General features: G+C 49.8%; 1 long non-coding RNA gene across 1 annotated transcript; it reads right to left on the reverse strand.

The window, feature by feature from the left end:
• Positions 1-1,070: 1,070 nt before the first annotated feature.
• On the reverse strand, positions 1,071-10,524 carry LOC120388206. The gene is made up of 3 exons (XR_005590519.1): positions 10,418-10,524; positions 6,902-7,089; positions 1,071-1,125 (listed from the first exon to the last, which is right to left on the reverse strand). It is a non-coding gene; the product is annotated as an uncharacterized LOC120388206 (long non-coding RNA).
• Between the last annotated feature and the right edge of the window lie 1,165 nt (positions 10,525-11,689).

Consider the following 11,689-nt stretch of genomic DNA (forward strand, 5'->3'; position numbering starts at 1 on the left):
ATTCTTCACTGGAGTGTTAAACTTCCCAGTGTCTTTTGTTATAGTGTAACCTAGGATTGTCAGTGGCCTTGCCTAGCTGCCCAGTCAGTCTGTGAATGGCAGGCCGTGGGTACACACCGGATCTGCACACTCCACTGAGCTTTCTGAAATCTCTGCCGAGATCAACAGCTCCATCTGGTCCCTCTTCCCCATTCACCATTAGGTGGCTCAGCTACCCTAGGTCAAGCATCTTCTTCCCCTCCTCAGTCAGACTCTGGATCATTGTATCTGGTACCTATTGTGCTTTTAGTCTCAGAAAGAGAGTCCCCACACCCAGCCTTTGGGGCTGTCTCATACCAGAACCTAAAGTCCACACCCCCAACTCTGAGGAAGGTCAGATTAGGACCCACACCTGGAGCTAAATCTCATGGCCCATCTCCAGTTGCTCTGTCCCAGTCCAGCATCTCCCTTTCCCCTGGTCCTCTCTTTCGCTGATCAGCCACAGCCACCTTAGTGTTTAGAAATGGGAGCCGGTTTGGAGTCGTTAAACCAAGAGGGATGTCTCTTTCTACTAGATGTGCTCTAGCTCAGCTAGAAGTGAGCAGCTCAAATCAGGGATCCCTGGGGGAGGCTCTCAGGCCTGGGCTATGTAGATTTTCTGACTAGATGGTCGCATTGGTCCCTTCTGGCCTTTAAATAAACTCCCCTGAAAACCTCATGAGAACAGACTAAAGCGGGGGGGAGGGGAGGCAGGTTAATGTGTGAGGACAAAAATAACATTGTGTGAGCATCTTATTTAATCCCACATCTCAGCGTATGATACACCCCCACCTCGCTGGGCTGCTAACTCAGTCAGGCCGGGAGAGCTAGCTCAGGCTAGGCATGAGAAGATGCTCAGGGTGCTGTCAGCTCGTCCTGTGGTTCCTCCTCTGCAGCTGCACAGAGCAGCTGGGCTGTGTGTGCAGATAGTTGAGGAGCAGGAGCCCCCAGCTCACAGCAGTGACTATCCTCTCTCTTCCTTCTTCTGAGCAGCAGCCTGTCGCTCTCTAGTCCTGCAGCATCTGGCTCCATCCATAGGGCTGGAGATATGGGTCTAATTCTGCCCAGGCTGCCCTGAGGTTTGGGCCAGGAGAAGGGAAGCAGGACCTAGCTCAGAAACAAAAGAGGGTGGGACCTACTGTGAGATAAATTGAACCATCTGCAGCAGATTTACCAGCTTGTGTCTCTCATGCTTTCCATATTTTCCAGTCCCATTCAGGCTCTTTTCCTCTTTGGGTGAAAAAGCCCAGGGTCATTGGCTTCAGGCAGTTATGACTCTGGTTATTGTCATCCAGGCCATTGGGAGGAATGGGGGCTGCAGGGAGGAAGTACAATCTTGGGGCTAGAGCAGTGGACCATGAGCCCTTGGTTCAATCCCTCACTCACATGTGAACTCCTGTATGTCCTGGGCTCAGTCACTTGGGCTTGCTCTGTGCCTCAGTTTCCCCATCTGTGAAATGAGGTGAGCTTCAGAAGTGTCTGAGGATAAACCCATTAATAATTGTGAAAGGCTCAGATACCCCAGTGACAGGGGATGTACAGGGAGAGCATTGATGGGAAGGGCTGTTCATCCCAGGGCTTCTCCATACACAGAGAATTTTACAACTATAGCTTTTTATGGTATAACTCCCACGGGGTCAGAGTCTTTGTCAGGTTTAGTCACAGATTCTAAGATCAGAAAGGACCACTGGGATCATCTAGTCTGACCTCCTGTATAACACAAGACAGAGAACTGCCCCCCCAAATAATTCCTGTTTGAATTAGAGCATCTCTTTGAGAAAAACATCCACGCTTGATTTAAAAATGGCCAGTGATGGGCAAGCCACCACAAACCCGTAGTAAGTTTTTCCCATGGTAAATTATCCTCACTGTTAAAAATGTACACCTTATAGTTTGTATTGCTTTCAAAACAAGATAAAGTAAACCAGAAAAGGGCTCTCTTATACCAGAACATGAATATGCACAGGAACTTATATTGGTGTAAATGGAGAGGTATAATTCACCCTTTAGCTGATACGAGATACTTTCCCATGAAGTACCATAGCGGTAAGGACTGAGTTTCATGGGCAGGTGCTGGGTCAAGTCCATCTGCTTTGGGAATATGTCAGGGTGCCCACAGCTTTCACACAGCTGCCTCTATTGCCTCAGCAGGAAATGACAAATGTTCACCCTGCAGGGAAGTTTGAGGCAGCTGAGAACTGGACTGGCCACTCAGCATCCGCGCAGTGTGGTTGTGCCAGAGGAGCTTTATCACAAAATCCCCATCACAACTCGCACCCATTGCCCTTGATTGCAGTCTCACCCGAGGGCCAGAGCTAGAATGGGTCGTGGGGACGCAGCCCCTCGTACTCTTCCAGCTGGTCTCAAAGACAGATTCTGCACATGAGCAATTGGCACAAGCACTTCTGGTCACACCGTCCAAAATGGTCGATAATTTGGGAGCCCAGCGTGAGACAGCTTAAGGAGTGACAGACAGACTGCGTTGAGCCCCCACCTGCTGGAAATCAGCCCTTTTAAGATGGCCCCAAATTCACTAATCGTTTTAGGAAGTCTTGGTCTTTCTGCTTAACCATGTGATAAATCAAGCATGGTATTTAAAAACATCCCCATATACATGCTTTGTGTGTGTGTGTGTGTCTCTCTCTCTATCCCCATACATAGCCATCTATCTATATATCAATCTATCAATCAGTAGCTCTCTCTATCACAGGCTCTATGCAGATGACTCCTTCAAGTCTTTGTTAAATCACTAGCCTAGAGAGGAGCCCTGATCATTTCTTCCCCGTGTGGAGCTGTTTGCTCCTTTCAGGGTCTGTGTGAATGAGGCAGCTGCAGGATATGTGCAGCGGAGCATTTCTGTATGCACATGTTCTTGCTTCACATATCAGCTGTGTTGGAAGCTCTGCTGCGGATGCAGGGATTGAGTTCCTCTTCTTCACATCCTGCTATGTGCTGTGCATGGTCCTGTCATCAACCTCCCCTTCACCCACCCATGGTGGAGACTTTCCCTGTTCCTGGTTCCAGTCTGGGTTGGGGTCACCCAAGTGAAAGCTCCTGAGCCATTTCTCTGTCACAAGAGAACCGACCCGCTTACACAGTGGCCTGATCCCAAGGCCAGTGAGGTCAGTGGAGTCTTTCCATAGACACCAAGGAGCTTTGCATCAGACCCTTTCTGGGCAGCATTGTCTGAGCTACAAGCAGGGCCCGGCTGCCATCCAAGGGTGCCAGCAGCTCAGCCTGACCCACAGCCCTGGGGGTCACTCTGGACGGAGCCACCACAATGCAGTAATCTCCAAAGTGAGAGTTTCTGTCCAAATATTTTCATTATTTCCAAAGTTTTCATTTTTTCAAAGAAAACATTAAAACTGTTTGGCGGGGTGAGTTGTAAAAATAAAACTGGAAAATGAAAAGAAAAAAATGAAAATTTACATAAAAAATCTTTTTTGGATAATTTTTTATAAAGTTTCAGCTTTTGGATTTCCCCTCCCTCCATTTTCACCATTTTGCCACCAAGAAAGAGCAAAACATATTTACCTTTTTCACGCTGCTGTTTTCTGGGCACTGCTTATAACAGGTAGTCTCAACCTGTGCTCCACTGACCCTTACCTGAGCTATGCTGATGATCCCTCAAGCATCTGAACTACCCCAAACATCCCCTGTCCAGCTGCTCTGCAGAGCTGACTCCATCCCAGTGGAGAAATGTGCCCAGCCACCACCCCAGGACAATCCTGCATCAATCTGCATCAATGAAAAGTTGCTCTGCAAAACTGCTCTGCCTTGTACTCCTGACAGATTTCCCTCGTGGCCCTCGGATATTTGGCTTCCCGCAGAGGTGGTAATGTCTATTCAAAAGACTCCCTCATGTTTCTTTGGCCTTTTGCTCTGGTTCCTCCACTTGCTTAGTCACACTGATCTGAGCTCCCCACCTCCTCAGAGGTCACTTCTGGAGGCTCTTTCTCAACTGCCTTGTGTTCTTCCCCCCGACCCCGGCAGTGGGGAGGTGATTCGAGAGGGAACCAGGGTAGGAGAAAGGGACCTTCTGCCCGTCTCTCAGCAGGGACAGCAGACTCCTCAGAAACCCAGAATGAGAAGAGAAGGGAAGTCATGGCAGACTCTGTAGAAGTGGCTGGAGCTGGATGTGGAGGATGGGGCGGGTGGAGACTAAGGAGGTGGGGAAGCCAGTGCAGAACTGTGATCGCTGTTCTCTGGCGGTGAAATTCACCTCCTACACAACCCCATTTATGTCCAACTCAAGCCCAGAGGGTGAATTTCCCCTGGGGGAGCTGGGTCCTTCTCCTCATGGACTGGAGAAAAGAGTGTAGCAAAAGATTCAGACTCATCCAACATCCCAGGCCCCACAATCACCCAGTGACCTTTCACTCTGGCCCAGCTGTGCCTTTAGCCAGGGGCTGTCTCGGTCCCTGGGCAGTGAGATGGGACAGGAGGTGTTTCCTCAGTGATATGTTTAGACTCAAACAAGCAAACCAGACCCTTTCAGTTCTCAATTTTGCAGGCCTAAATAGAGACGCTGTGGCCAGGGCAAGGAAAGGGGGCGGTGCAGGGTAGGAAACAGGGAGCAGTGATTAATATCAGACCTGAGGAGAGGACAGAGCAGGTTGGAGAGAGGCTGAAACGTGTGCTGCCTGAGCGCTGCAGACTCCAGGGTGCCTGGCAACAGGAAGAGGAGCTGGGTGGAGACTCCAACCCTGGGGAGCAGAGTGGGGCAGATCAGAGCAGAGAGAGAGACCAGAGCTTCCCTTCCGAAGTCAGACAGGGCAGAGGGGGCAGGTGGGAGCAGGGAGCGACTGTGGATTGTCCCCTCCTGATCTCATCAGGAGAAGAAGCTGCTGGGCTGTTTCCATCCTGATCGGTTCCTCTTGGTGCCCCGATGATCCTGTCTCTGTGCCTCTTGCTGCCCGGTGAGTATGCGGGAACCCTGCGCTAAGTCGTAGCAAGTTGGAAGGAAACAAAACTGAGAGCAGCCCCTGGCCTAGACAGCCAGCAACTCCCGTTTAGTGGGAGAGAAATGGGAGCCAGTGTAAACACCGAGTGTGAGAGCTGCTGGGCCAGATCGGTGTCGTTCCACTGGAGTCAGGCCGGTTTTCACCAGCTGAGGATCTGGCCCTCTAGAGAGCTGAAGGGAAAGGCGGTTCCCAGCTCAGCCAAGGTCTGCGTGCCATGCCCCAGATCTAACATCTTGCCTGGTTTGCTTCTTTACCAAAACACAAATCAGCAATTTTTTCCTATTAAAGGCAGTTTTTGTCTCTGAAGAGGGACCTCAGAAAAGGGAGAGATTTTATTTCCAGCACTAACCGCACGGCACCTTTCTGTTCCCAGCGCTGAGTTCCAGCAGCCAGGAGATATGTTCAATACCCGGTGAGTCCATCTGTCTTTCTGTCCCCATTCTACCCAGGGCATTTACCCCTCTGTTTTCAGGCCTCCAGCCACCACCCCTTTGGCTGCTCCCTGCTCACTGTGGTGTCAGCAGCAATGGCCCGGGAAGGTGCGCGGGGCTGTGTGGGATTCGAGCAGGGATCTGACCAACCCCTCCCTGTCCCATTGCCTCTCAGCTCTGGTCTGATAGGGGGCTGGTGTGACACATGGGTGACACATGGGGTGACACATGAGTGACACATGGCTGGGGTGAAACAGGGGTCCACAACCCATCCCACCCTCAGGTCACTAGCTCTGGTAAGCAGAGAACACCATAGCTCTGGCCCCAAGGGATTTACCTTCCCATGGCATCAGCTCCCAGCCCTTCATGGCCGCAGGTTTCTCCCATGCAGCTCACCCCCACATGGACTCAGCCTGCACCTTGTCCATAAATGTCAGCCGCACTGCTAATAGTCAGCAGGTGGAATTCGAAAGGGTATGGCCAGAAGGGACCATTTTATAAACCAGGCTGAGCTCCCATATGACCTGGGCCAGGAAGCCGCACCCAGTGACCCTGCACCCAGTGCAGCAGGGCCTGGCTGAGTTGCTTCTTTTCTGGCTGGATGGGCCAAGGCAGCAGCAATGGGTGGGACAGAAAGCCAAAGCGCCACCACACGGGACTGAAGCCAAAGCCTGATCAACTTAGCTTTGTGGTGCTCTCTTTGGTGTGGGGCCCTGGGCAAATGCCCGGCTTGCTACCCCCAGGGGCGGCTCTAGGGATTTTGGCACCCCAAGCATGGCAGGCAGGCTGCCTCCGGCGGTTTGCCTGCGGAGGGTCCGCTGGTCCTGCGGCTTTGGCGGACCCTCTGCAGGCAAACCGCCGGAGGCAGCCTGCCTGCCACCCTCGCGGAGCCGGCAGAGCGCCCCCTGCAGCTTGCCGCCCCAAGCACGTGCTTGGCATGCTGGGGCCTGGAGCCACCCCTGGCTACCCCCTAACTCTGGCCCTGGCTTTTATATACAGAAAAACAGTTGTCGTGGTACAGCTGGGTCATGGAGTTTTATAGCATGTTGTGGGATGGAGCAGGGGCTCAGAAAGAAGAAGGTTGAGAACCTCTGCCCTAGACAGCCCTCAATGGCCAGGGGCCGGTCTTGCTGAGGGGTCGCCTCTCTCCCAGCCGTACTGCTCCAGCTATGTCAGCCGGGTGCCCACGTCAGGGCCCTTTGTTCTAGGAGAGTGTGCAGTGCCAGACAATTGGAGCCCAGCCCACTGAGCCTCCAAGCCCTTCCACAACCCAAATGATCCCACTTAATGAAGCTTCCGGTCACCAGAGAGAGTTCATCTCCCCATCTGCCCAGTTGAGCTGTAATCAGACCCTCCAACCACGATGTGGCACAGACCCATCTGCCATTTGCATCCTGTCCCACCAACAGTGCTGGGCGCCACCAACGCCCCACTGATAGTGTTGACCCATTCCCCTTCCCAGGCACTCTCCGTGGCCCCATCCTCTACCTGAGCCAGACGTCTGCCCAGCCAGGGGACTCCATGCGGCTCCAGTGCTCCGTGCTGTCCCAGCTCCTGGCCACCCGCATCATCTTCTGCAAGGACGGGGAGGAGGTTTCATCCCAGCGGGGTTCAGAGGAGAAGGTCACCTACAACTATGACCATGTGGTGTCCAGGAACAGTTCTGGGAGTTACTCCTGCGAGTACGAGATCAAGGACAGCGATAACCAGGTGATCAGATTCCAGCTCAGCCCTGCCCAGCAACTCAGCATCACAGGCAAGTGGGGGTGATGGCAGAGTGAGAATGACAATTAAATAATAATCTACTGGAAATCCAAATGCTGAATTTCATCAAAATCTGAAAAAAAAAATATCACAAAACATCTTTTTTCAAAATTTGACACAGGGAACCCCCCCCCACTCCACACCCATTTTAACCCATCTCAGCTCAGACAGCTCAACACAGGCAGGTGGGGTCAGAGCTTCACTAGCCCTATAGTTAGAAAGTTTTTTCTACTGTCTAACCCAGGGGTCGGCAACCTTTCAGAAGTGGTGTGCCAAGTCTTCATTTATTCACGCTGATTTAAGGTTTCGTGTGCCAGTAATACATTTTAACATTTTTAGAAGGTCTCTTTCTAGAAATCTAGAATATATAACAAAACTATTGTTGTATGTTAAGTAAATAAGGTTTTTAAAATGTTTAAGAAGCTTCATTTAAAATTAAATTAAAATGCAGAGCCCCCTGGACCGGTGGCCAGGACCCAGACAGTGTGAGTGCCACTGAAAATCAGCTAGTGTGCCAAAGGCGGCACGTGTGCCATAGTTTGCCTACCTCTGGTCTAACCTAATCCTCCCTTGCTGCAGATTAAGCCCATTATTGCTTCTCTTACTTTCAGTAGGCACTGAGAACAATTCATCACCGTCCAGCAAGTTAAAAAAGGATGGATTGGAAGAGTAGACTATAAGATGGATAGAAAGCTGGCTAGATTGTTGGGCTCAGTGGGTAGTGATCAACAGCTCGATCAACGGTATCAAGCAGCGTGCCCCAGGGGTCGGTCCTGGGGCCGGTTGTGTTCAACTTCTATTAATGATCTGGATAACGGGATAGATTTCACTCTCAGCAAATTTGTGGATGACACTAAGCTGGGGGAGAGGTAGATAAGCTGGAGGGTAGGGCTAGGATCCAGAGTGACCTAGACACATTGGAGGAGTGGATCAAAAGAAATCTGATGAGGTTAAACAAGGACAAGTGCAGAGACCTGCACTTAGGACGGAAGAATCCCATGCACCACTACAGGCTTGGGATCGACTGGCTAAGCAGCAGTTCTGCAGAAAAGGACCTGGGTATTACAGTGGATAAGAAGCTGGATATGAGTCAGCAGTGTGCCCTTGTTGCCAAGAAGGCTAATGGCATATTGGGCTGCATTAGTAGGAGCATTGCCAGCAGATCGAGGGAAGTGATTATTCCCTCTATTCGGCACTAGTGAGGCCACATCTGAGTATTGCATCCAGTTTTGGGCCCCCCACTACAGAAAGGATGTGGACAAATTGGAGAGATTCCAGCGGAGGGCAACAAAAATGATCAGGGGGCTGGGGCACATGACTTATGAGGAGCAGCTGAGGGAACTGGACTTGTTTAGTCTGCAGAAGAGAAGAGTGATGGGGGATTTGAGAGCAGCCTTCAACTACCTGAAGGAGGGTTCCAAAGAGGATGGAGCTCAGCTGATCTCAGTGGTGTGCTCAGAACAAGGAGCAATGGTCTCAAGTTGCAGTGGGGGAGATCTAGATTGGATATGAGGAAACATTATTTCACTAGGAGGGTGGTGAAGCACTGGGTTACCTAGGAAATGGTGGAATCACCACAGTTAGAGGTTTTAAGGTCAGGCCTGACAAAGCCCTGGCTGGGATGATTTAGTTGGTGTTGGTCCTGCTTTGAGCAGCGGGCTGGACTAGATGACCTACTGAGGTCTCTTCAAACCCTAATCTTCTATGATTCGATGATTCTTTATAAGAAACCATAACATATTTGGAGACCGTTATCAGATCCCCACTCAGGCTTCTTTACTCAAGATTAAACAGTCCCAGCTTTTTAACCTTTCCTCCTAGATCAGGTTTTCTAAACCTTTGATCATTTTTGTTGCTCTCCTCTGGACTTTCTCCAATTTGTCCACATCTTTCCTAAAGTGTCACACGCAGAACTGGACACTGTACTTCAGCTGAGGCCTCATCGGTGCCAAGCAGAGTGGGCCAATGACCTCCCATGTCTTACATACAATGTTAGCCCTTTTCACAACTACGTCCCATTGCTGACTTGTTGCCCTGGAATTTGACATTCCTGCATGTATCCCAGAACTTGACAGCGCTGCAGCCAGTCATTTTATATGTGTAGCCACTGTTGGCTGAAAACCAAACATCACATAGCTGGCAATAATGTGAGACAAGGTCAGACAAGGGAAGACTTGCAGTTTGTTAATCAGAATGGGAGGATGGGATAGAAAGTTGCAGAGGAAAGTAAGTGAATAGCAAGCTTGGTTTTAAATGCCTCCGATATATTGTTGTTATGGCTAAAAATACTAGAAATGTTTTGAGATGATGAGCAGCGTGTTGAAATTAGGACAATTGCTGACTCAGTAGAGGTCATTATGCTGACCCACTAGGAGTCAGTGCTGGTTATGTGCTTTGTTAGAGTAACAGTAAATACCCGAAGAAACTTTTCTCAGGACAAGGAGCTGACATCTAAACTCCCCATCAGCTGGATAGAAAGAGGGCCCCTGGAAGTCCGGCTGGTGATTACTCAAAACCATCTCAGACTGTGGGTAACTATGTCTGGGATATCCTAAGCCTATTGCGTATGGGTGTGTGTTAAAATCTAAACAATTGTAATTTTAGATAAGAGCATGCTTACTTGTATAAATCATTTATCAGATGGAAATTGCTGTGAAACAGTTAGCTTACCACTATTTTAGGTTCTGAAAACCCCAAGTAACAGACTCAGATTCAGTTTGTGATCCACTCTAACCCCAGGCCCCTTTCAGCAGCACGGCCACCAGCCAGGTATTGCCCATGGTGTAGCTGCATGAGGGCAGCATATGGGCCTGGAGTGGGGCCATGCTCTGCTCTGATCTCTTGTGTATTTGTTGCCTAGATGGTGACTCCAGCGGTGATGTCGGTGGTTCCTCCCACAAGGTAAATTATTCTGAAGCATTTCTTTATTCTGGGGGCTCTGTTTGGAGAAAGGCGGGTCCTGAGCTGGGCAACCCGCAGTCTGAGTGTGATCGCCATGACAATGGATGTATAGGAAACACAATAGGGTGATAGGCTCGTCCAATGCAGCACTCTCTCTCCCTGCATCTCTCTCAGGCTTTAACCAGCATTGCTGAGCTGGGCTGCATCTTTGCAGTGCAGGAAACTGGCTCTTTCAAAGGGGGAATCCCAAACCCTTCTGATGGGCAAGTTTCATCTAGAGTTCACTGACCCACTCTGCTAAACTGGCATTAAGTGAATTATTTCCTCCTGTTCACTCACTGTATTTGTTGTTGCTCTGGCAGGAGGTACCAGATGCACCGTCACACCAGGGCTCACAAGTTCTTCTCTCTGGGTAATTAGTTGTTTACGCTCTATGCTCCAGTCCTGGAACAGAGGTGTCACACTCAGCATGTGGGCAAACCCCTCTTTCAGGAATCTCAGACCAGCACCAGTGCCTGGTTCCCTGGCAGCAACCAAGCCCCAGGAATGGACCTTAGCAGAGCCCAAACCTGGCTGTTTGTCCCCAAAGCGTCTGCACCAGCAAACCAACACCTAAACTGTATATCTACAAAGACTGTGTGTACAGCTCCCATGGCAAGGAGAAGATGGTGTCAGACTTTGGGTAACAGCACCATCTAGTGACTCCAGCCAGAGCGATACTAATGATATCTGTAAAAAGCAACAGAGTTCTGTGGCACCTTATAGGCTAACAGATGTATTGGAGCATAAGCTTTCATGGGTGATACCTGCCTCTGGAAATTTCCACCAATATGTCTGCTAGTCTATAAGGTGCAACAGGACTCTTTGTTGCTTTTTACAGATTCAGACTAACATGGCTGCCCCTCTGATACTTGACACTTATGTTATCTGTGCCTCAAAAGCTAGTGGGAACACAGCATTTTGGTCCTGCAAGAAATACTGACCTTTCAAATTTTATTTTCATCCTGAATGAGGATGAAAAGTCAAAATTTCAGATTTTTCATGGAACAGAAGAAACTCAGCACATTTTGATTCAGAAACATCAAAGCGCTTTGTCAATAGGTTTTCATTTTGAAGAAACAGAACTTTCTGATGGAAAACTGTTCCATTAAATAATTTTGGACGAGCTCTGCACAAGTCTCTGCATGCCATACAGATCTCAGTCCCATTAGGTCACTTTCTATAGAACTCAGTCAGCTCAAGCCGGTGGGGACTTGCCGGTGGCTGCTTGGAGAGGCCATTCACATTGAGGTTCTTTCCTAGGGCCGGATATAAAGTTCTTGTTGGGCATTACAATCCCTGCCATCGTGGTTCTGGCTGTGGTACTTTATCTTCTGGGAAAGAAAGGTGGGTATGACAGTGAGGCCAAACCGTATTATCAAAAGTAGACAGATGTGGCAGAGACAACCCTGCAGCGTGTCTGGGACTGGGAAGAGAGATGATCAAAGACACAATGAAACTTATCATTTGTTTTTGGGAAGCTGGCTGGAGAGAGAGATCAAAGAGATCATAGAATATCAGAGTTGGAAGGGACCTCAGAAGCTCATCTAGTCCAACTCCTGCTCAAATCAG

This window comes from Mauremys reevesii, linkage group 22 (assembly GCF_016161935.1).
Source record: "Mauremys reevesii isolate NIE-2019 linkage group 22, ASM1616193v1, whole genome shotgun sequence".
In the NCBI taxonomy this organism is placed as follows: domain Eukaryota; kingdom Metazoa; phylum Chordata; order Testudines; family Geoemydidae; genus Mauremys; species Mauremys reevesii.